The following is a 24066-nucleotide window of genomic DNA, read 5'->3' as shown; positions in this document are numbered from 1 at the left end:
CAGCTCTACAAGTACGGATCTGTTTCCAAGCTCAGTCTGCGTTGCCGTCAACGCTGCAGCTGCCAATAATAGTACCACTTACCAGGGTATGTTTTGAGAATGATATGTTCTTAATTTAGAACTGGATCTGCGCAACATACCAGCACAAAGACTATATCACTACTAACCCGAGATAAAATGAAACGGACAGCAGAGCACTGAAAGACTGTGTCCCTGGTGGCAATCTCCCAGTCTCCTCTTCACACTAAAAAGTGTTTGTGGCTCTAACAATAGCCAGTCCTTCCAACAACCTATAGGGCCTGGGCAGTGCAGTGATTCTACTGAAAACCTTCACAAATTGGCTTCACAGTTCCAGGGGAACAGCATCAAGGCCACAGCAACTCCCCAGCTGCAGCTTCTATGTTTAACTGTACGTTGACTGCCGGGAAATTACAGTGGGTAAGGCAGTTTTGGTTTCAAGACAGAGCTCACGGGGAAGGGTGGGGGGAGGTAGTGCGTGGGTAAAAACTGGATTAGCATCTCCCTCCTGAAAAGGTCAATATGGAATGGCTGGAATGAGAATACCTGAGAGAACACAGACAGCTGTTCTGCCAGTCAAAATAGCAAAGGTCTCCAGGTCAGGCTCAAAGGAATTCTTCCGAAACAGGGGCCCTTTTGTTTCATTTTTTGCACTATTGTGTAGACACGTTAACAGTTGCATCCCAGTCATACAGACTTCTTGTAAATATATAATTCTGGGATGGTGTAATAGCCCTAATGTTGTGTGGAAGACCCAAGTTTGGCTGGACTGGCAGAAACCAGGACCCAGCCTCCATCAGAGAGAAGGCCCCAGACTTCATGCAGACACCAATTCCTACTGTCTGGAGAGAATGCACACTTGCACAAAGTTTCAATAGGGTTGTCATGTAATGGCTTGGAAATAGGCAAGATAAAAAAAAAGGAACCTACCTAAGAAAAACTGCTGATGCTAGCAAAAGAAAGCCTCCGGATACCTCTGCTTTGGACCACTTCTCAAATGGTCACAGTTCAGGCAGGCTCTGGTTAGCCAAGGAGTTGATTTGCATACACTACCTCCACTATATGCAAATCTTTCACACATATTGTAGATACCCCAGGGGTTCCCAAACTTTTTCCGTTCACGGCACCCCCCCAGTCACATGGGTCTCCACGCCCCTCCCCATGGGCCTGCCTTTCCCTGCAGGCCCCTCCTCTCACACCAGCACACCTCTGCCTCATTGCAGCCCCCCTCTCACACCAGCACATCTCTGCAGCCCCTGCCTCTCATACCTGCACACCTCTGCCTTCCCTAAACCAGCATTGCTCGCTACCTTCTTTCCTGCAGGTCCAGGATCACTGCCACTTCCTTCTCCTTCCCCCAGTGCCGCTAGTGTTTTCAGTTTACATTTTCGGACTGTCTGCGATTCACACAGGCACTCAGGGCCCTTCCCAGTCTGCCACGTAGCGTCTCTCTCTGATGCTACTTCCTGTTGCGAGGGCTGGACACGGAAGAGGAGTACATGCAGTGCCCGTGTGAATCGCAGGCAGGCGGGCGGGCCGAAAATGTAAGCTGCAAGCACTGCAGCGGAGGCAAGGGAATAAGCAGGAAGTGGCAGATGCTGGACTTGCGTGAGGGGAAGTAGGGAGTGATGCGCCGTGATACCCCGAGAGTTCGCTGCAGCGCACCAGGCTGCCATGGCGCACAGTTTGGGAACCGCTTGAATATCCTGAAAACCTGACTGGCAAGGGGTACCTCCAGGACTGGACTACAGTTGGCTTCTGCAATGGAATTTACACCAGCTGAAACCTGGTGTGCCAGCGCCCAATTCTGAGTATTTGTCACAGAAATGAGGCTATTCTATAACCCCACATGCAGCTTTTCGGAATGCCCCTGCCACTCCCTTGGCCATGCCCACTTCTGAGTTATGCACTAGGGGATTTAGGCGCACAGGGTTATTGAATAGGGTGCAGGCAGATGCGTGTGCAAATACAAATGGCCAAATAACTGCAAATAATTATCAATTCAGTGCAAGTTAATGGTTCATTAGCTGATCAATTTGCATGTGCATCTTTGATCTGTGCAAAGTTTTCAGTGCCATATATAGAATCTGGGGGAGACTGGCTGCATTGCCATCTGATCTTCAAAAATCCACTTATGTGTGTAACTTATGTTTAAAAAACAGTTTGTTTTTTTCCATGGTTGAACATGTACTCATAACTACTGAAAATGAACTCCTGTGCAAGCAGAAAAGTTTCATGCCCTACATGTGTTCAGGAACTAATCTGTTACTTAGCACTTCACTATTTTTTTACATCATAAAACTGATATCTGTAAGGAATCCAAATATTCAGAAGTGAGAGAAGCATTTTCCTCATTTCCTTGGCAAACTACAGCCTATCTGAACTGTGACCATTTGAGAAGTGGTCCAAAGCAGAGGCATTAGGGCCCCTCTTTTGCTATAAACGGCACTCAACCCAGAGCACTGTTTATAGACGCACTCTGCACCATTTATACAATGCTCCCCTATACGTGCAAAAACTGGTCAAAAAATATGTGCAGAAATAGCATACCATTTACGTGTGTTGTTTTTTGAAAATTTAAGGTTACATGTGTAAATCATTAACGTGCACCCCCCCTTCTCAAACTTGATGCTATATTCGGTACAGGTAAAATGTGCGTGTGTGTGTAATGAAATCATGCATCCATTTTTAGGCAGCTCAAAATCTATAATGAATGCACAAGACTAACTTACACACACTCATAGGTCTCCAATAAGCTTTTGAAAATCAGCCTTTATGTGCATCCATGAATGCTTTTGTGTGTGTATTGGTATATATGTATCTATCTGTGCTAGTTCTCTGCACTCAGGAGAGGGAAAGGTTTTTATTTATTTAGCACATTTATACCCCACCTTTTCCCAGGTGTGCAGGCTCAAAGTGGCTTATAATGTACTGATAAGGCTATTGCCAGACCAGTGGTTATTCAAATACAATTAAATTAGAAGGGATAGAAGGGACAAGGTAAAAAGAAATAAGGGTAAGGGAAAGGCTTTTAGAAATCGCTGTTTAAAGTTTGGGTCTATGCCTAATTTATGAATTTCAGGTCAGTTTTGCTTAGGTTCTGGTTACAATCATGATTTTAGCCCAGCAATTACAACTCAATTACATTGGATTATTCTGTTCAGGCTTTGTTCTCTTTGTTATTTGATGATGTTATGAGCAATCAACTCATCTTCTGGTGATGTTATAATAGAAGAAGGAACGCCTACGCTTCATCATCTGCTGTCACAAAGTAATAGCTGAGACAGCAAGAAAAAATGATCTCAACTAAAAGACTGAGCAGGCTTGACTTGGATCTTCTAAAAGCAGCTACTGGTTTAACCTCTGCTTTTCAAAATAATGGTTTGCAGGGTCTGGAAGCTTTCAAGCAGCATTTCCCCAACATTAATCAATGATCAGCTAAGGTGAAATGTACATTATGCAAATATTATACACCTTCAGGCATCTATAAAAACCACTGTCTACAATAAAGCTTACTGCATCTGTCTGTTCCTGAGTTTAAAACACAAGAAAATCCCCCTTCATTGTGTTATTGCTTTCTTTTGCTTCCCTCTAAAAATGAATGAATATCGTGAATGTGCATAGGTTGAAGGTTTTTGGTTCATTTAGCCTTTTCACAGAACTTCATATTTTTTTGGTTGGTTTCACACATTTGATTTAATAAAAGTTTCTAAATGCATGAAAAATCAACTTAATACGTTAAAATGTTAGTCTATCCAAAATGATTTAAGGCATACTAATGCATGAACATTTCTAACCTAAACCAAGAGCTGTGTATTCTTCATGACAGATTACTGTCACTAAGAGTCAATAGAGCACTTGCTATACATTATAACAACACATAAGATCACCTTGGGAGGCTCCTTTAGGTCTGAAAATTTCTCTGGCTCAAGAGAAGTTAATTCTGGGAGAAAGATGAAATCACCTTGGTATTCTAGTGAACTATTAGAGCCAAGAGGAAATGTTGCAGGTTAGAATGATGCTGGCAGAAACTTAAGAAAGGAGGCAAGGTTTCTTGGAAGGCTAGACGATCATACTATTCACAGTTGGTGGGAATTGAGAAATGCAATCTGAAGAAGTTATTTGGTTTGTTGCAGGAAAATTTATTGTTACCTAATTCTTCTTCTTCAGCCCATCCTTCTGCTGAAGCTCTGGCCAATTACTTTGCTTCTAAACTTACTTTGCTTCTAAACTTTCCACTATTTACAAATTTTACTCTGAATGTGCTGTGTTGGTATTACCATACCACGAGCAGCTAGCACTCCTTTAAAAATAGGGGGGGGGGGGGGGGGAGGGGTCAGTAGGCTTCATAGTAAAAATAATAAAGGTTATGAAACATATCTGAATAACACAGGGGCCCCTTTACTACACTACAGTAAAAAGTGGCCTTAGTGCATCCTTACATGGGTCATTCCTGCACACTAAGGCCATTTTTACCATTGGGGTAAATGACTGATTTTTAGTCCTTACCACAGCTTAGTAAGAGTCCCTTAGAATGCAATATATCATAGTTAGGGAATAATTAGTAATTCTGGTCTGTGCTCTGCTTATGTCTGTGGGACCAGGGGTACACTTTGCTGGGTATCTTTTGGGAGTTGGAGCAGCTTGCATCGTGGAGCACATGATGGGGTACATGTGAGACTGGAGGAAGTTTGCAGGATCCTGGGACAATTCTGAGTCAGGCAGTTGCAGGGAGTATTTCTGGAGATGGCCCATGTGGGGGTAGTATGCAGTGTGGTGGAAGGGCTGTGAGGGGGTTGGATGCAGTTTTGTGGGGTGTGGAGGCTAGTTTTGGGGTTGGAGCAGTTGTGAAGGAAAAGTGTTCGGGGGTGGACCAGTTGGAGGGTTGGAAAGAACAGGGAGAGGCAGTTTGAAACTAGCTATATTTCACTGTAGGTAAGTTTCTCTGCTGCAGAAGGTGGACTTCTTCCATAGAAATGCATTGCACCATTCTGTTCTATTTTATTATTACTAGATTTGATATACTGCCTTTCTTTAGTACAAAGCAATTTAACATATTACATACATGTACTTCCTCTGTGCCTAATAGGCTCACAGTCTAAGCTTTTATACCTGGGGCAATGGAGGGTTAAGTGACTTGCCCAGGGACATGAAGAGCTGCAGTAGAAATTGAACCCAGTTTAACATAACCAATTTCCACCAAACAATGCACAATTCAGATTGTAACATTGCAAGGTCACCCCCCCCACCAAAAAAAAAAAAAAAAAAAAAACCAACCCAAAACAAATCCTTTCAGTTCCTATAAAACTACACAAAAATAGAAAAGGAGGAAAAAGCCTCAGAACCCAATCCAGAACAAAATTGTTAGTTTTTGGACTTCAAAGGGTCAGTTACCTCATTGGCTGAAAATACCTCCTCAAAAGCGATTGATGAATGCAAATAATCACACAAATATATTCAATTGTCCTTCAATGCAAACCAAACGCGAGAAACAGAAACTTATCTGTGTTTAGCAAGGGCCCACTAGTTGCATCAGCTGTTCACAGATTTTTTTTTTTCAGCCAATGAGGTACTTTACCCTTTGAAGTCCAGATATTAACAGTTTGTTCTGGATTAGGTTGAGGTTTCCCCCCCCCCCCCTCCTTTTCTATTTTTGTGTAGATTCATAGGAACTGAAGTTTTTTGACCTTGCAATGTTACAATCTAATTGTGGACTGCTTAGTAGAAATGTTTTTGGTTATTTATGTTGGGTGTTCCACTTTCCTCTTTGCTGTATATAATTGAACCCAGCTCCCCTGGTTATCAGCCCACCGCTCTAAACAATAGGCAATGCCTCCTCCTTTGGAACCCCTAGTCGGATCTGGTTCATTTTTAAACTCAGTGTGTCTTTTTACTGTTTTTTTTTCCACATGCCAGGTTTCATCCCATTCCATTAAACTTTCAGGGAGTTATTTTGTCCCCAGGCACTCATTCTGAATACATTATTTCCAACTTCCACTGCGTTGGAAAGACTAACAATGTTTTAAAATGAAATAATAACCTTTATGAATGTTTAAAGGCATCAGATGCTATCAATCAGATTGCACAAAATCTAAGGGATCGCTCTGGATATCAATATGAAAGTGATTGGTGGTCACTAGATGTTATTGCTACCTGTACTCCCTAAAAAGGAAGCATATTTCATACTGTAATGCAGATCAATGCGGTGGTAAGTGTATCAAGTGAAGCTAAGGAGTCACCTGGCTTACCTCCCCCAGGTCACTGGAAATGGATTGGGATCCCTATTCTCTCCATTTGCTAAGTGATGTGAAGGATGACCTCCATACCACTCGATAACCATTTTGACAACCCAATTGTATCCAGTTTATTTGACAATAAAGCCTAATCCACCTTGTCAAACCACTGGGTAAGGTCTATAAATTAGTCTCTAATCATTTGCTCAGATCAATAGAGTTGGCAGAAGCTGTGGACTCTTTAATCACCTGCATGAATGTGACAGAGGAGCAGCAGTAGAGATACATAACCAGGAACAGAACTACTGAAGCTTCTATTGATCTTTTCAGCCTCCCCCTCTCCCTCGGTCTCCAACTACTTGACATTTGAAACAAACTATTTTGCAACTGTCTCTGCCCCACAGGTTGCAGGGAGATTAGAGAGTACAGAATCTTTTCAGGTTATGCATGTCATGCTAACCGTGAGAAATTGAGAATGAAGAAAGCAATATAAACGCATGAAAATTTGTTCTGTAAAAAAAAAAACCCCGAAGTATTAAACTATCCAATGCACTTCTAGGCCTGGTTCTAACAAAAATGCTCAAAGAAATCAAGGAAATGTGTGAACATTTCGTGATCCTATAATTTAGCACAGAAATGTGCATATGACTATGACTATTAACCAAAGGCAGGGCAATTTCCAAGTAAATGACATTGTGGCACACCCCAACCTTGAAATTTCAATGAACTAACCTATTTCGCTTTAGGAAATTAAAAGAAAGGATTCAAAGTGATAGGGACATGGAGGACATATGAAAAGCACAAGCTGGGATGACTGGAGCAGTCTTCTGGATAAACTGCTCAAGACAGTTATTGGGGGGGGGGGGGGGGGGGGGGGGCGCACAGAGACCTTGTGATCTGATAGTTTTACATAGTAACATAGTAGATGACGGCAGAAAAAGTCCTGCCCGGTCCATCCAGTCTGCCCAACAAGACAAACATATGTGTAAACCTTACCTTGATTTGTACCTGCCTTGTTCAGGGCACAGACCGTACAAGTCTGCGCAGCAGTACTTCCCGCCTCCCAACCACCAGTCCCACCTCCCACCACCGGCCCCGGCACAGACCGTACAAGTCTGCCCTCCACCATCCTCGCCTCCCAACCACCAACCCCTCTTCCCCCCACCTGCTCCGCCACCCAATTTCGGCTAAGCTTCTGAGGATCCATTCCTTCTACACAGGATTCCTTTATGCATATCCCACGCATGTTTGAATTACGTTACCGTTTTCATCTCCACCACCTCCCGCGGGAGGGCATTCCAAGCATCCACCACCCTCTCCGTGAAAAAATACTTCCTGACATCTTTCCTGAGGCTGCCCCCCTTCAACCTCATTTCATGTCCTCTCGTTCTACCGCCTTCCCATCTCCGGAAAAGATTTGTTTGCGGATTAATACCTTTCAAATATTTGAACGTCTGTATCATATCACCCCTGTTCCTCCTTTCCTCCAGGGTATACATGTTCAGGTCAGCAAGTCTCTCATATGTCTTGGAACGCAAATCCCGTACCATTCTCGTAGCTTTTCTTTGCACCGCTTCCATTTTTTTTAAACATCCTTCGCAAGGTACGGCCTCCAAAACTGAACACAATACTCCAGGTGGGGCCTGACCAACGACTTGTACAGGGGCATCAACACTTCCTTTCTTCTGCTGATCACACCTCTCTCTATACAGCCTAGCAACCTTCTCGCTACAGCCACCGCCTTGTCACACTGTTTCGTCGCCTTCAGATCCTCGGATACTATCACCCCAAGATCCCTCTCCCCCTCAGTACCTATCAGACTCTCCCCGCCTAACACATAAGTCTCTCTTGGGTTTCTAATCCCTAAGTGCATCACTTTGCATTTCTTCGCATTGAATTTTAATTGCCAAACCTTAGACCATTCTTCTAGCTTCCTCAGATCCTTTTTCATGCTTTCCACTCCCTCCCGGGTGTCCACTCTGTTGCAAATCTTAGTATCATCCGCAAATAGGCAAGCTTTACCTTCTAACCCTAAGCAATGTCACTCACAAATATATTGAACAGAATCGGCCCCAGCACCGATCCCTGAGGCAGTCCACTACTCACCTTTCCCTCCTCCGAGCCAACTCCATTTACCACCACCCTCTGTCGTCTGTCCGTCAACCAGTTCCTAATCCAGTTCACCACTTCGGGACCTATCTTCAGCCCATCGAGTTTATTTAAGAGCCTCCTGTGGGGAACCGTGTCAAAAGCTTTGCTAAAATCTAAGTAGATTACATCTATAGCATGTCGATGATTTAATTCTCCAGTTACCCAATCAAAGAATTCAATGAGATTCGTTTGGCACGATTTCCCTCTGGTAAAACCATGTTGCCTCGGATCTTGCAACTTATTGGCTTCCAGGAAATTCACTATCCTTTCCTTCAGCATGGCTTCCATTACTTTTCCAATAACCGAAGTGAGGCTTACCGGCCTGTAGTTTCCAGCTTCTTCCCTATCACCACTTTTGTGAAGAGGGACCACATCCACCGTTCTCCAATCCCTCGGAACCTCTCCCGTCTCCAAGGATTTATTAAACAAATCTTTAAGAGGACCCGCCAGAACCTCCCTGAGCTCCCTCAATATTCTGGGGTGGATCCCGTCCGGTCCCATGGCTTTGTCCACCTTTAGCTTTCCAAGTTGTTGATACACACTCTCTTCCGTGAACGGTGCTCTATCCACTCCATTCTCAGGTGTACTTTTGCCAGTCCCTCTCGGTCCTTCTCCAGGATTTTCTTCAGTGAAAACAGAACAAAAGTATGTATTTAGCAAATTGGCTTTTTCTTCACCATTATCTACATAGCGTTTCGCTGTATCTTTTAGTCTCACAATTCCCTTTTTAGTCATTCTCCTTTCACTAATATACCTGAAGAAATTTTTGTCTCCTCTCCTTACATTTCTTGCCATTTGTTCTTCCGCTTGCGCCTTCGCCAGACGTATCTCTCTCTTGGCTTCTTTCAGTTTCACCCGGTATTCCTCCCCGTGTTCCTCTTCTTGAGATTTTCTATATTTCTGGAACGCTAACTCTTTGGTCTTTATTTTCTCAGCCACTTTCTTGGAGAACCACATCGGTTTTCTTTTTCTCTTGCTTATATTTACTCTCCTTACATAAAGGTCTGTGGCCCTATTTATTACTTCCTTCAGCCTGGACCACTGTCCTTCCACTTCTCGTACGTCCTCCCAGCCCATCATCTCCTTCCTCAGGTATTCCCCCATTTTACTAAAGTCAGCACGCTTGAAATCCAGGACTTTGAGTTTAGAGTGACCGCCCTCCACTTCAGCCGTCATATCAAACCAAACCGTTTGATGGTCACTGCTTCCCAGGTGTGCACCCACTCGGACATTTGACACACTATCCCCATTTGTGAGTACCAGATCCAGCGTCGCTCCCTCCCTCGTGGGTTCCGTCACCATTTGTCTGAGCAGAGCACTTTGGAAAGCATCCACAATATCTCTACTTCTTTCCGATTTTGCAGACGGACCCTTCCAATCTACATCCGGCAGATTGAAATCTCCCATCAACAGAACCTCTTTTTTCTTTCCTAATTTTTGAATATCTGCGATCAGATCTTTATCTAGTTCCTCTAATTGTGTCGGGGCTCGGTAGACAACACCCACGTGGACAGAGGTTCTATCCTTTCTTTTTAAGGTGATCCATATTGCTTCTTCTTTTCCCCAGGTCCCTATCATTTCAGTCGCCATGATATCATTCTTTACATACAGAGCTACCCCTCCACCTTTTCGACCCTCTCTATCCTTCCTAAATAGATTATAGTCTGGTATGTTTGCATCCCATTCATGGGAACCATTGAGCTACGTCTCCGTTTTGTTGTGGGCAACTAAATTAATACTATTTAATGACTACTGGATAGTCTTACTGTATGCTCTCTGTACCCTCTAAACAGTTTATTCTTGGATCTTAGGCTTGAAACTTCACATAAAGCATTTAAAACTAACCTAAAGACTTAATATTGTAGTCAGGGGTTCCTCCATTGAGCTTAATCCTGGTCCAATCCCATTGCTGTCTAGAATTCATAGATACGAGTGCCAATACCATGTAATGCCCTCACTCTCTCTCCCCCCCTCTTGTTTACTTGCTATGATTACCTGACAGTAAATTAAGTTCTCCTATTATTATTATTATTACTACTACAGTCTTATAACCCATAAAATACTACAAAGTTCATTGTGGGAAACAGACAAAAACTGAACATCAGGAATTACAATTTTAAACCAAATTATACAATAATTTCTAAAAACAAAACAAACACCAAAACCTCCATTACCACAAATTAATAAGATTCCTACATTTTTTTTCTCTTGCAAATTGTACATTTCATTTAATATTTATTGTAAGACACTTCATGGTGCATGTACTTATTAGAGTAACCCATCAATCAATAATATCCTCCTTATTATCTAAGTCCCTCAATGTGATCTTGCTACTGCTTGTGATTTCCTGGAGGAAAAGCCTCAACAGACTCCTTATTGTGTGGCTCAATTGCCTTCAACTATCTGGAGCACTTGCTGTCATCATTGGTGTAAAAACCTCCATAAAGTCTATATAATGTTCATAATGTTCTAGACAATTTTCAGCACTTCTTTTAATTACACATATGCAAAATGTAATGACTTATCTTGCTGTAGCACAGTCTCCTTCTTTTCCCACTGCCAGCAATGGCCAAGCTTTCGGTTCCTTCCTCAGAAGGAGACTATGCTGCAGCAAGGTAAGTCATTACATTTTGCATATGTGTAATTAAAAGAAGTGCTGAAAATTGTCTAGAACATTATGAACATTATATAGACTTTATGGAGGTTTTTACACCAATGATGACAGCAAGTGCTCCAGATAGTTGAAGGCAATTGAGCCACACAATAAGGAGTCTGTTGAGGCTTTTCCTCCAGGAAATCACAAGCAGTAGCAAGATCACATTGAGGGACTTAGATAATAAGGAGGATATTGTTGATTGATGGGTTACTGAAGTAAGATTATCCTCTATGGCTCTTAGATTTGATTATAGTTGCATCTACATGTGGAGTGGAGGAGTAGCCTAGTGGTTAGTGCAGCGAACTTTGATCCTGGGGAACTGGGTTCAATTCCCACTACAGCTCCTTGTGACTGTGGGCAAGCCACTTAACCCTCCATTGCCCCAGGTACAAAATAAGTACCTGTATATATGTAAACCACTTTGAAAGTAGTTGCAAAATACCACAGAAAGGCGGTATATCAAGTCCTATTTCCCTTTCCCCTACTTATTAGCCCAGTTTTCAGGGCCTTGAATAAAGTGCAGTGGTTGCTTCATTAGCACCTACAAAGTAAGTCTCATTGGTACAAATTTGTCAATGTAAATAGTTTCTTTTGGAGGAGACAACCCTAAAAGATTGTCATGGTTGGAGGAGAACAGGCAGACCCTGACTGTGGACTGCATACAGAGGGAGATGTATATCTCCTAGACATATATATTAGAGAAATGCGAGACACCATTTAATATTTTCTCAGTTCTGCAGCTGAAAAGCTTTCTGCACACTAACAGGAAGTTCTTCCTGAGGTCCTGAATTCTAATAGATACTATTTTGCACAAGGTTCAGGTGGGCCAAAGATGAATATCCAAGTTCTATAAGGGGGTCTTTACTAAAGCTTAGCTTGAGTTATCTGTAGCAGGGCCCTGCTGCAGATAACTCGAGCTAAGCTTTAGTAAAAGACCCCCTAAAATTCTAACTATACATGTGAAGGAAATCACACACCAATAATAGGGGAAATGGATTAGAGACCAATGGAGTGAAGGATGGGAGAACATTCCTAGAATGGCTTAGAGTACCACACATCTAGACATCCAGTACAAGAGTTATCCAACCCCAGTGCAGTGTCATGCTACATTGCCGGAAGTGGGGCAAGGGGATAAAGCATTTTTTGGGACGTTATGGTGGAAGCAAGTTACAGGATTGTGTTAGTATAAACACAATCCTGTGACTTGCTTCCACCATAACTCACAACCATGCTCAGGAATATCTATAGTGCAGTCTATCAACATAAATTGAACTTGATTACATATCAGATCAATATGGATTACGCTTTAAATGGCATTAGGGCAGGGGTGGGCAACCATGGTCCTCAAGGTTCACAACCCAGATGAATATACGCAAGATCAATTTGCATACAATGGAAGTAGTACATGCAAATCAAACTCGTACATACTCATTGCTGAAATCTTGAGAAGCCGACTGGGTTGTGGTCCTCATGGACTATGGTTGCCCAACCTTGTGTTGGGTATGGGAACAATCCATAGTTTATAACTGAAGTGTCCAACTTTGGCCCTTGCTAGGTCAGGTTTTCAAGAATTCCACTATGAATATGCATGAGATCTATTTGCATACAATGGAGGCAGTGCACACAAATAGATCTCATACATATTCATTGGGGCAATCCTGAAAACCCAACTGGATTCCAGCCCTAGCAGACTGAAGTTGGATACTTCTGGTATATAAAGTTGATAAGGAGGAACTATTTACTGCTGGTTGTATAGAGTAATAGCAACTAACTGGAAGGATAGGATCCTAGTAAAGTGACATGTATATCTTCTTTTTTGTATCAAGTGTAATCTATACCTATAATGGCACAAAAAATGACTGTAAGGTTTGTTCATATATAAAAAATCATAATAAAAATTAAAAAAAAAAAAAAAAAAAAAAAGACTTGGTGTGACTGGGCTAAGAGATATAAAATAGGGGGGGAACCCCTGGGGAGCTGGGAATTAAGGTTCATAGCACTATTGCCCAATAAAGATGAAAGTCCAAAGCAGTTGGAGGAAAACGCCAGAGTAAAAACAAAACTAATATTACACATTGTCAGGTATACACTGAAAAATCACTCCACTTGGATATAGTTTATTCAAAATACTGAAAAGAGGTCACCAACTTTTTTTTTTTTTTTAAATAACCAAATGTCAAACTTCATTGACACTTTTTTATTTCTGTAACAGTAGCCGTGAATGCCTGTTATTTATCAAAAGCCCAATAAAGACTGGCATTGTCTGTCCATATATTCACTTCTAAATGATGAATTTTCTATACTGTTCCAGTTCATTCAATCCATTAAGTTAGTGCTTCTATTGCTGGCCTATGATAGCCCCGATAGCCAATAGAAGAGGCTGCCTGCATTTTATTCTAACACTCATCTCTAGGTCTCTATCTCTGATTAGACAGACGGCTTGGAGCTAGTTTCTACTGTGGCTTTTCTGTGAACGTGCTGTTTCCTGGCACCTGCCAGGAAATTAAATGCTCACTAGAAGCTTCCAGAGAGGGAGATATCTAAGGAGAATAGTGTAAAGCCTCTGGACACTGAAGGAAGGGTAGAAGGGTTTATGATAATTTGGAGTTGGGTCTGGGGCCTGCAGTGACCTCCCCCTATATGGTATAAGCTTTGTGGTTGCCCATTTGTCTTGGGTTCCATTTACCACCTTTGACCCATACAGAGAGGGAAGTCCCTCCTATCCAGCCTGACACAGTTATCATGAATACAAAATCAGCCAAGTTATACTCCCATAAGTTGGCACTAAAGGACCAAGGGACAAGTAACAGATCTGAAACCTTGTTGCTGGCTTGTCTTAGTGGGGAGGTATGGGGACCCTTACCACCCGTTTAGTTCAGAAAGAGAAAAAAGAAGAGTTATTCAGGGTACCTCTGGTGTCATTTAGGAAAATCCTAAATTACAAGCTTAGCAAGCAGGAGGAGAAAGAAAGAACTGTCTTAAAATCTCATAACATGATCACTACAGAGTTAAGGGAAGCATATGCCTATGTTTTCAGCTGCAGTCAGTCAGGCATGTGGGAGAGTGCGATGGCAAATATTTAGTGATTCACATTGAAGGCTATGGCTGGCGTGTAGAAGGGGGATCTGCTCAGATATGAAATGAGATGATCACATAGAGTTATGTAAATAATGGGGGGGGGGGGGGGGGGGGGTTCTTATATAAAATACCTGGCACATTGTATAGCCCTATCACCTAGGTATAAACTGATTTTGCACAGAACATATTTTCCTCAAAAGTGTGTGAAGATGTGGGAGTTCAGACACTGCCATCCACTTACTACTTGACTAACTTCTGTTACCCACAAATGTCTCGCTTGTATCATTTTATGCTCCTTCTGCTAAGCCAAGCTTGGCTCCTTTGTCTACCTGCTATCATTTCCTGGTCATTCTTACTATCTCTGTCCTGAGAGGTCAGCCAGGTATGACCTCTCCAATCGAGGGCTGTCCTCTGGGACCACCCTTGCCACCTGGTGGCAGGCTCTGTCCCCATTGGTCTTTACCTCCTCCTCCCTGGGCCTGTGTGAGCCCTTCTTGGCCCCTCCCTCTCTCTCTCCTTGAGGCATTCTCCATCTTGCTTCAGACAGCACTTGTCCTGCTTCACTCCTTGGAACGAACTTGTTTTTTTTTTTTTAACCTTGACTATATCTTCCTAATGAGATATTGCACTCTCCAGTCACCCAGCTCTGAGCTTCTTACTGTTCAACTATTTTCTCACCTCTGCAATAAAGCTGCCTCTCCTCAGATTTCTACCTCCAACCACTGATAGAGCTCTCAGAATTACGGAGTCGCTGTGCCCTGGGGCAACACTTCTGAACATCCGAGTAAATTATCTGTATTTATTCAATAAAGGAAACTTCAGAAAAGAAAGAGACTTCGACTTCAGCTGTGCTCTGCTGTGCCAAGGTTATACTTCAAGATATTGAGACTTTACAGTGGAGGAGTGGCCTAGTGGTTAGAGCAACGGTCTTGAAAGCCAGTTCAAATCCCAATGCTGCTCCTTGTGATCTGGGGCAAGTCACTTAACCCTCCATTGCCTCAGGTACAAACTTAGATTGCGAGCCCTCCTGGAAAGAGAAATATCCAGTGTACCTGAATGTAACTCACCTTGAGCTACTACTAAAAAAAGGTGTGGGCAAAATCTAAATAAATAAGTAGTGCTAAAGGGCATCACTCATTAGCAAGATTAGCAAATGTTATGTTTCTAATCAGCATTATGTTTATATAGAGGCGTTTGCTTAGTACCTAGGAGACTAAGCAATTAGTTTAGATTTAGTTTCTATTTATTTGCTCTTTAGCAATTTTTGATAGCAAGTAGTATACAATGCCATAATTTGAACTATTTGAATATTTTTACTATTAATAGTGTATTGCCCATGTTTGATTTATTCTTATTGTACAGTGCCTTGAATGAATTCCTTCAATAAGGCGGTAAATAAATCCTAAAAAATAAAATGTACTAACAAGCCATGTATGCATTATCCTGGGTTGTACTTATGGAAATCACAATACTATTAACACTATAGAAGGTGTACGCACATTGCTTTGTATTTTAGACAGAGTCCGATTGTTGAGTCTCTGTCTCTCAGCACTGACACAATAAACACTTTCTTATGATATCATGTGAAATGGCTATGCGTTGGTGGATGGGAATCTGGAGGCTCTGAATTGGACTGTTTAGGAATATGCCCAAGGATACCGGTTACCACTTTGGCATCAGGTAAGAGATTTTATTCTTACTGTATGGTGTTATGTATTGCTGAGTTTTTGCTGTGATCCCATCAGTGCCTCTTGCTATCTCGCTTTTGTTTTTTCTTTTAGTACAAAGCCAATGTTAGCATTATACAACTTTGAAGTTGGTTTATTTCACTGAATAGTTTGGCCAAATACTTTTTGCTTGTGTTTTTGTTACTTCTGTCTCAAAGCTGGGAACTTTTCTGTTATCTCTGTTTCACTCTCAGGGTTGGTTTTGGGGCTACCCTTCTTTCCGGTTTGAAGAATCCCCAAGCCCTCTCTGGATGACGACTCTCATTCCTTGTTGAGGGGCTCCTGATTCTGTCCCATCAAGAGCCACAATGTATGCCACCTAGATACTCAGCAGCCTGTGTTTAGCAGACAATTAACATCTACTTAACCTAACCAGCAAAGTGAACTGTGCAAGCCAGGCCCCTCACCACTCTGGTGGATGGGTTTGAGCAAGAAGAATGAGAAGGCACATGCTCTGGATTTGTGTGGGACTTTCGCAAGCCAGTTTTAGATAATCATATTTGTTGGCACACTGTAGAAAGTGCTGTGTGACAATATACAAATACTTACTATTATTTCATAATACACAGCATTTGTTAAATATGCCAAATCTCATTTTGCCACCTGATGTCTATTCATTGGTTATGTATGTGACTGTTTAAAATCGATAAATCTTCAACTGACTACAGAAAAAAAGAGAGAAAACTCTGTCAAGTGTACGGCATTAACTGAACTCAGTACTGATATTTAAGCAGTCCACTGTTCAGCTGTAAAACTGGAGGCAGCTATTTATATGCATGACAAATGCACATAAATAACTATAAAAAAATATTTTTTTTTCACAGAGAGGGTGGTGAATATGTGGAATGCCCTCCCTTGGGAGGTGGTGGAGATGAAGACAGTAATGGAATTTTAACATGCATGGGATAAACACAAAGGAATCCTGTTTAGAAGGAATAGATCCACAGAATCTTAGTGGAGATTGGGTGGCAACGCCAGTAATTGGGAAGCAAAACCAGTGCTGGGCAGACTTCTACGGTCTACGCCCTGATTGTGACTGAATAGATATGGATGAGCTCGAGTATAAATTTTAAGGGGCTTTGACATTAGCTTCAGAACTTTTTGTACAAGAAAGTGCTGGGTAGACTTCTATGGTCTGTGCCTCGAGAATGGCAAGGACAAATCAAACTCAGGTATACATATGAAGTTATCACATACTATGTAAAAATGACTGGATGGACTGTTACTATAAATTGTTATAGTTATGTGCTTGACCCTATGGTTACTTGTGTGACAGTGTGCAAATGCAGTATCTTAGGAAGTTGTTCAAAAATTGTTTAGCAACTTGTTAAGCAAAGTTTAATCAGTAACTATCAGCTGTTTTCTGTCACAGGTTTGGATCATTACTACTTTAATGATCCAAACTGCAGACCCTTTTAAATAGTAGAGTCTCCTGGTTTTACTACCAACTGGTTCAGGTGGATATATGGCATGAAGCACACCCTTTTGTTTTGAAGAACTGCTAATCCGGTATGTCTGGCCAGTGATATTTGCCAGATTTTATCATAACAGACACATCAAATTCTCCGCCTACGATCCGATTGTTTTGCCAGGATACAATGATCCATCACACTGCTCTAGGCACCAGCTTCCAACAGACACATCATCTGAATGACCATTGTTGACACATTCGGGTGCTATTTCAAAGATTGACATATCAAGTTCAGTATGTGACACTGCCAACTCAGCCTGTGGATAAGAAATAACGAGTGGTGATACAGAGCTAGAGTCTGCACATGTGTGAAACAACTTCATAAGCGTGGTCAGCTAAACAACTCTGAACTAAATGCACCTTGTGAGTACCCAGGAGGGCAGGAATTTCATCCCATGCATTGAATGCGGAATAGCATCAATAACCAACCGAGTAATGTACATTACAATTGTGGGTGCCATCTTCTCAGCAGTAACTTTGGCAAAATCAGCAGCATTCTGTACAATAATTCTGCTACTGGCTTTGCTCATCAAACAGGATGGCGTACCAGAGACTTCACGTCCTCTGATACCACTGACCACTCCTTTACCATGGGATGTTGCAAAGTATTTCCACTAAAGGTTTTTGTTGTATTTTGCAGATAGGATGTGAACAACCTTGACCATAAATTTGTTCTTGAATTCTGATGAAGGCATATCACTGTAAATAATTTGTTGGATGTTGCTGTCACTGACGTTATTCAAAAATTTGTCATAGACTGATAAGGACTGCCAGTACAGTGGCCTTGCCTTTGTTTTTGGTATCTGAGCAGACTACTAGAGATTTTGTCTGGCTATTGTGAAACACTGCAATGCTAGACTGACATCGCAAAGTCAATCTGCACAACTCTTGCCATTTGCTTATCTACCTCAAACTGAGTTTCTTGAATCCTCTTCACACACACGTTCTTGGAAAATGGGTAGTGCCTATGTGATCAAGTCAAGCAGATCACTAACAAAGACTTCTTTTTAAACAATCTTCAGGGTGTCTGGCTTATCTTTGGATGCTGATGGAACTTTCTCCCATGCCTTGTAATGAACATTGCTACTTAAATCCACTGTGACAGAAGTTACCACTTGTTGCCTATCTGTGCATCATTCGCATTCTCCTTTCTGGCACATGGACACAATCATTTGTTTCACTGTTGCGCAAGAGATTTCGCCAGAAGGGGCTGACACACAATTTTCAAAACATGTAACTCCAATTTCATATTTTCATGAATACAGCATTTGTACTGAGCAAATTTCTCAGTATGCCAACATTTTCAGGACACAACTTGGCAAACTTAGAAAACCTTATTGTGATATCTGGATGGCACATTCAAAATACTTCGTATGCTTCTCTCCAGTACATCACAAGGAAATGTTTGCACATTCTAGTCTCAATACCATTTTCCCACAGTTACTTCATCTCATTTTGGGCAATGTACACATGATATCCTGGCACAAGTGAAACTACTCAACTGTTTCTACTACCTCCCTTTCCAAACCACTGTGCCTTTCTGCTAAGTTTCTCTCCACCTGGTCATGTGTCTTGAGCCCCACTCTCCTTGCTAGTCCTGCCATGACTAGAATTTTCTTTCTTGGTGAGGATAGCAGAGCACGCATAGTTTTCCCAAACAGTCTTACCATGAGACTGTGGGGGAGGTGGGGCTTTTGTATGGAGGCGGTGTTTGTAGAGCAGAGTTGGATAGCATCTGAGGTGTTATCGGCTGACTGTAAATTTCTGGCTGCTTTATTCGCACATGATTTGGAGTGGAGTAGCAGCCTAGTGGTTAGTGCAGTAGACTTTGATCCTGGGAAACTGAGCTCCTTGTGACTCTGGGCAAGTCACTTAACCCTCCATTGCCCCTGGTACAAAAATAAGTACCTGAATATATGTAAACTGCTTTGAATGTAGTTGCAAAAACCTCAGAAAGGCGGTATATCAAGTCCCATTTTCCCTTCTCGAAGTTTTGCAGCTTCGCTAAACAATTAATTTTCTTTTTCACTTCTTTCTGCACCCCGTCTACACTTTGTGATTTATTCTCTCTTCTGATAATTTGGATCCAGCTACTTCTGTCTTGCTCTCCAACTTCTATCTTCTCTGCATTGGTCAGTAGCATTCTTAATTGCCAATAGAAAACAGCATACAAACAGTGAGGTGTACTTTTACAGCATAAATGTTCAACTGGCACTGCTACTATACGTACACAAGACTTATGTTCAAGTCCCAGAATATGTAGTTACTTAGATTTTCATTGTCTAAGGGTCAACAGGAAGTAAGAAGTGCTGATATACCGCCTCATTTGTATTGTGGCACCATCTGTAGAATGTGAAAAGTTAAATGAAGCAAAAATATTTAAATGCAGGTTGTTTTCTGGAGACTAATTAAGATATTCAAATATTAACAACTGGCAATTTGTGCTGAGAAAATGTTATGTGTGAGACAGTCATGCATGTAACTGAAGTGATATACATGTAATGTATATCACTTCAGTTACATGAAGTGATATACATTACATATACATGAAGTGATATACATGTCATGCATGACTTACATTACATGTATATCACAGCAGTTTCTACAGTGTGACTTACATTACATGTATATCTTACTAAATAACAGAAGCAGCATCAGTGCTAATATGTATAGCAAAGTTTATTACAAACAGCTATTTTAAGATACTAACTCCATTTGTTGGCAGGCCTTTCAAACCAGATAATCACAACCTGTGTCAGTTTGTAGTTATGTGCATGATGGTGATAGATAACCATTGTACTAATCACTTAAGTAAAGAGATTTAAGCATTTCAGTTGTTTTAAAAGGAAAGCATTAGAGTGTGGGGAGCCTACTTAAATATAATCACACCTAGATCCAGAAGCCAGGTATTGAATGACTTGGGATGAATGTAGAGTGAATGAGAATGGAAGGGGAGGGGGGGGGGGGGGGGGGGAGTTTTTTTTTTCTTTTCTTTAACTTGTCCTACAAAATAAGTGCATGGAGACATATGTTAATCTTAGGAGCACAATAGGGATCGCGCATTGAACAATACAGGCATAACAGTAGATGCAGGTCGACCAGAGGATTAAGGGGTCATAAGAAACAAGGCCCCCCCCTCTGGATTTTACTGCGATAAACTCCTATAAGCGGACACATAGTGGGCTGGTATATATATTAGGGCGAAGCGCTCTTATAATAGGATAAGTGTTTACGTAATCTGGTAGTAGGGGTAGGGGGGGTAGGGTGGGGAGGAGACTTAACAATGTGGTGGATGGATGTTACAATGACTGACAGTTATGTTCATAGCCTCTGATACGTTTATCTATGGGGGAGTTAGTATTGTTGTACCATTATTATCTTGTTGGCATATACTAGGGGGGGAGGGGGGACGACAAACTACAAAAGTTTGATGACTAACATTCCTATTGTGTCTTTTGTTGTGTAATTCTTGATGTTTGACTCTCTGTACACTTAAACCGTTAGAGATGTTTAATTGCCTTGTCATCAATAAAAATGTTGGAAACTAAAAGGAAAGCATATGTCCATAGTAATGTCTTATATGCACATTATTCACTCATTTCTTAATGTTGATAAAAATAGATGAAGAAAGCAAGATATTAAGAAGCTTATAAACTGTAATAATTCTATACACTTATTTGTTGAACTGTGCTGTGATCATTATGTTTCTGGAGCTACAAGTGGCATATTTTGGAACCTCAGACTGTCATAGGAATTGGGAAACAAAAATTACAGCAATCTATGCAAATCCATTTTTTATACAACAGGACCATTTTGCGGAGAATATGCCAGAAGCTGTTTGTAATTTTTGTGATTTATTGGAGGAGAGGAGAAAGCTATTGTATACAGTTGGCCATGTGTTTTGAGAGTTTTGAAGCTGTACCCTCATCAACTGAAGGACAGTAGAGGTTCTGGTTTCATTCTTGTCTAACTATCCTGGACAGCTACCTGTCTCTTATCCATCCACCCCCATCCTGTTACTGTCACTGAAATGCTTTGATGTTTCACTTATATATACTGTCATCTACCAACATTTGCTTATTTCCGATCTGATGAAGGGCAACCTTCGAAAGCTAATCAAGAAATGTATTAAGTTATGTCCAATAAAAAAGGTATCATCATATTTTCTTTTCCATGTTTTATTTCTATTGATTACCTTTAAAAGTGGACTAACACAGCTACCACACCTCTAAACTTAGATTTGGAAATCAAGCGTGCTGCTATATTCTGCAACATCTGCAGTTTTTTTTGAAAATTTGATCATTTGCTCCAATAAAAACTGAATTGCAATAATCCAGATGAGCAAGCACTGTGGATTATACAACTAGTCTAAAAGAATGATGATCTAAAGTTGCTCGAATTTGCCTTAATTTCCACAACAATCAGGTTATCAATAGAAATCAAACAAAATAAAACATGGAAAAGAAAATAAGATACCACCTTTTTTATTGGACATAACTTAATACATTTCTTGATTAGCTTTCGAAGGCTGCCCACCCTGTCAGACTGTCATAGTAATGCTTGAATGTTTTCACTTATATACACTGTCAGCTAGCACATTTGCTTATTTCCGATCTGATGAAGAAGGGCAACCTTCGAAAGCTAATCAAGAAATGTATTAAGTTATGTCCAATAAAAAAGGTATCATCTTATTTTCTTTTCCATGTTTTATTTTGTTTGATTTCTATTGATAACCTTAAGAGTGGACTAACACGGCTACCACACTCCTCTACACAACAATCAGAAAACTTTAGTAGTTATTGAAGATATCTGTGGTTCAAAAGTTAGGTAGCTGTCCAAGATTACTCCCAGTATTTTGAGATTACATTCAACATTGAAGGTCTTTACATTCTAACTGTAACATGATTTTCCTAAATAAGATATCCAGATGTTTGTTTTATCCCCATTTAATTGTAATCTAAGGTCCCTAGCCCATATTGCCAATAGATCTAATCCTAACACTATACCTGAGTTCTTGTACATCATCATCAAAAGAAATGAAAATGGTAATCAAAAGGAAAGAAAAAGGTGTCATCAGCATAGATGAAATTTTGAAAGTCCCTTTTACAGAGCTTTAAACCCAATTGTACCATTAGAACATTAAACAGTATAGGTGATATAGGATTGGGATACCCCACAATTGTGGCTCCAATATTATAGCATCCAGTGTATTTTGACCTGGTAGATTCGGTTTTTCAAAAAGCCCCCCCAAACCATTTCTCCCTGCCCAATAAAGGCTAGTAAATCCAATAATAAAGCACAATCAGGTCAAATGCACAGGTCATGTTAAATTGTAGAATACTGTCTTCCTACACTGATATCTCTTGAAATCAGATATTTGAGTAATAATTACTGTCTCCATGCTAAAGCCTCTTCTAAATCTTGATAGCATTCTGGCCATTACACATGGATCATGTAACAGTAAACAAAATCCACAGCAATAAACAGCATGCAGCAACACAACTATACAAATTCAGATGCTTGCTTTCACTATCAGAATTATGTTGCAAGCAACCCCCCCCCCCCCCCCATCCGTACCTTGGGCTCTATTTTGACTTTATATGGACACAGTCAACAGAATCTCAATATGAACCATTACTTTAAAACAATGCTAGCTGTGAAGCCGTTCCAAATTCTCAACATACAGTTAGCAATGTTACCCACGTCAGCTAACCCCCCCCCCCCCCACAATGTTCTTGGTAGATGTTTGACAGAGCTTCTTGGTGATGATTTCTACTCGAACAATGGTAAACAATTCGGGGGGGGGGGGGGTGGAGAACGGTGAAAAGTTTCATAAAATAAGTTACCCCACCTTCTCCTCATAAAGAAGTGAGACATTATCAAAACATTTAATTTCTAAGGAGTAACCCCCCCCCCCTACGGCGTGTACCAAGGATGAGAACGCCTTACCGAGCGATGGGGCCGTACAACACATAAATATGGAGGGGAGGGGTGCAAAAATTGCCTTCCGCACCCCCTCCCCCGACACAGGCAGCAGCAATGAAGGGGCGGTGGGCAAGTCGCACAGGGCACACAGCTCTAGCTCTCTACGATCCTGAAGGATGTACCACTGCACTATGCTCTCTAAATAAACTATTAAACGCCGCCTGTTCCTTGTATTTTTACCGTCAATCTATTCTACACGTACCCTGGTTCTAAGAGAAAAACGTTATGTGTAACTGGAGCTAGGCTACATGCTCTATCAGCGTCCACATATTTACGGGAGGATGGAGGCCGAAGTGCTTAAACGCAAACAGATGGCCTCCCCTCTCCCTCTTTACCTCACTAACACAGCGTTCACGCGCACCTTCCTACCCTCTCCCAGCAACTCTCCCGCACGCTATCCCGGACCATTATTCCGAATCCCCGCGCATACACATTTCAAACCTACCACTCCACTTCCTCCGCCGGTTACGCCCCGACCGTCACGGACGGTGTCGCGCACAGCTTGCGGGCAGAGCATGGAGGTAAGGTTTTTTAACAGACAGGAGACGAAGTGACGTCAACACGTTGAACCCAATTAGGTTAATCTCGGGTTCCGTTCCCAGCGCAGCCGTCATCCAGTACACTAAAAAAACAAAGCAAGCAGACCTATTTTATTTATGCATTCTTATATCTCATTATTATCCAAAAACAAGTTTCGGTTCAAAGTGGCTTACATTTACATTTTGGTGGAGTTACAGTAGTGTTGTT

At 41.4% G+C, this 24066-nt stretch overlaps 1 protein-coding gene across 3 annotated transcripts in view; it reads right to left on the bottom strand.

Moving 5' to 3' along the window:
- Window positions 1-23827, bottom strand: part of CUEDC2 (CUE domain containing 2) — a 67544-nt gene extending 43717 nt beyond the window's left edge. Inside the window, exon 1 of one of the 3 annotated variants that reach the window (XM_030203551.1) lies at window positions 23765-23827. The gene's annotated coding sequence lies outside the window, so the exon portion shown is untranslated. Of the gene's footprint in view, window positions 1-167; window positions 232-22911; window positions 22930-23764 lie in introns of those variants that run through there. The other 2 variants (XM_030203554.1, XM_030203552.1) reach the window with 2 other exon arrangements.
- Between the last annotated feature and the right edge of the window lie 239 nt (window positions 23828-24066).

Source organism: Microcaecilia unicolor, chromosome 5, assembly GCF_901765095.1.
Source record: "Microcaecilia unicolor chromosome 5, aMicUni1.1, whole genome shotgun sequence".
Taxonomy (NCBI): domain Eukaryota; kingdom Metazoa; phylum Chordata; class Amphibia; order Gymnophiona; family Siphonopidae; genus Microcaecilia; species Microcaecilia unicolor.
Note: the sequence above shows the minus strand (reverse complement) of the source record. Positions and strands in the feature narration are given on the sequence as shown.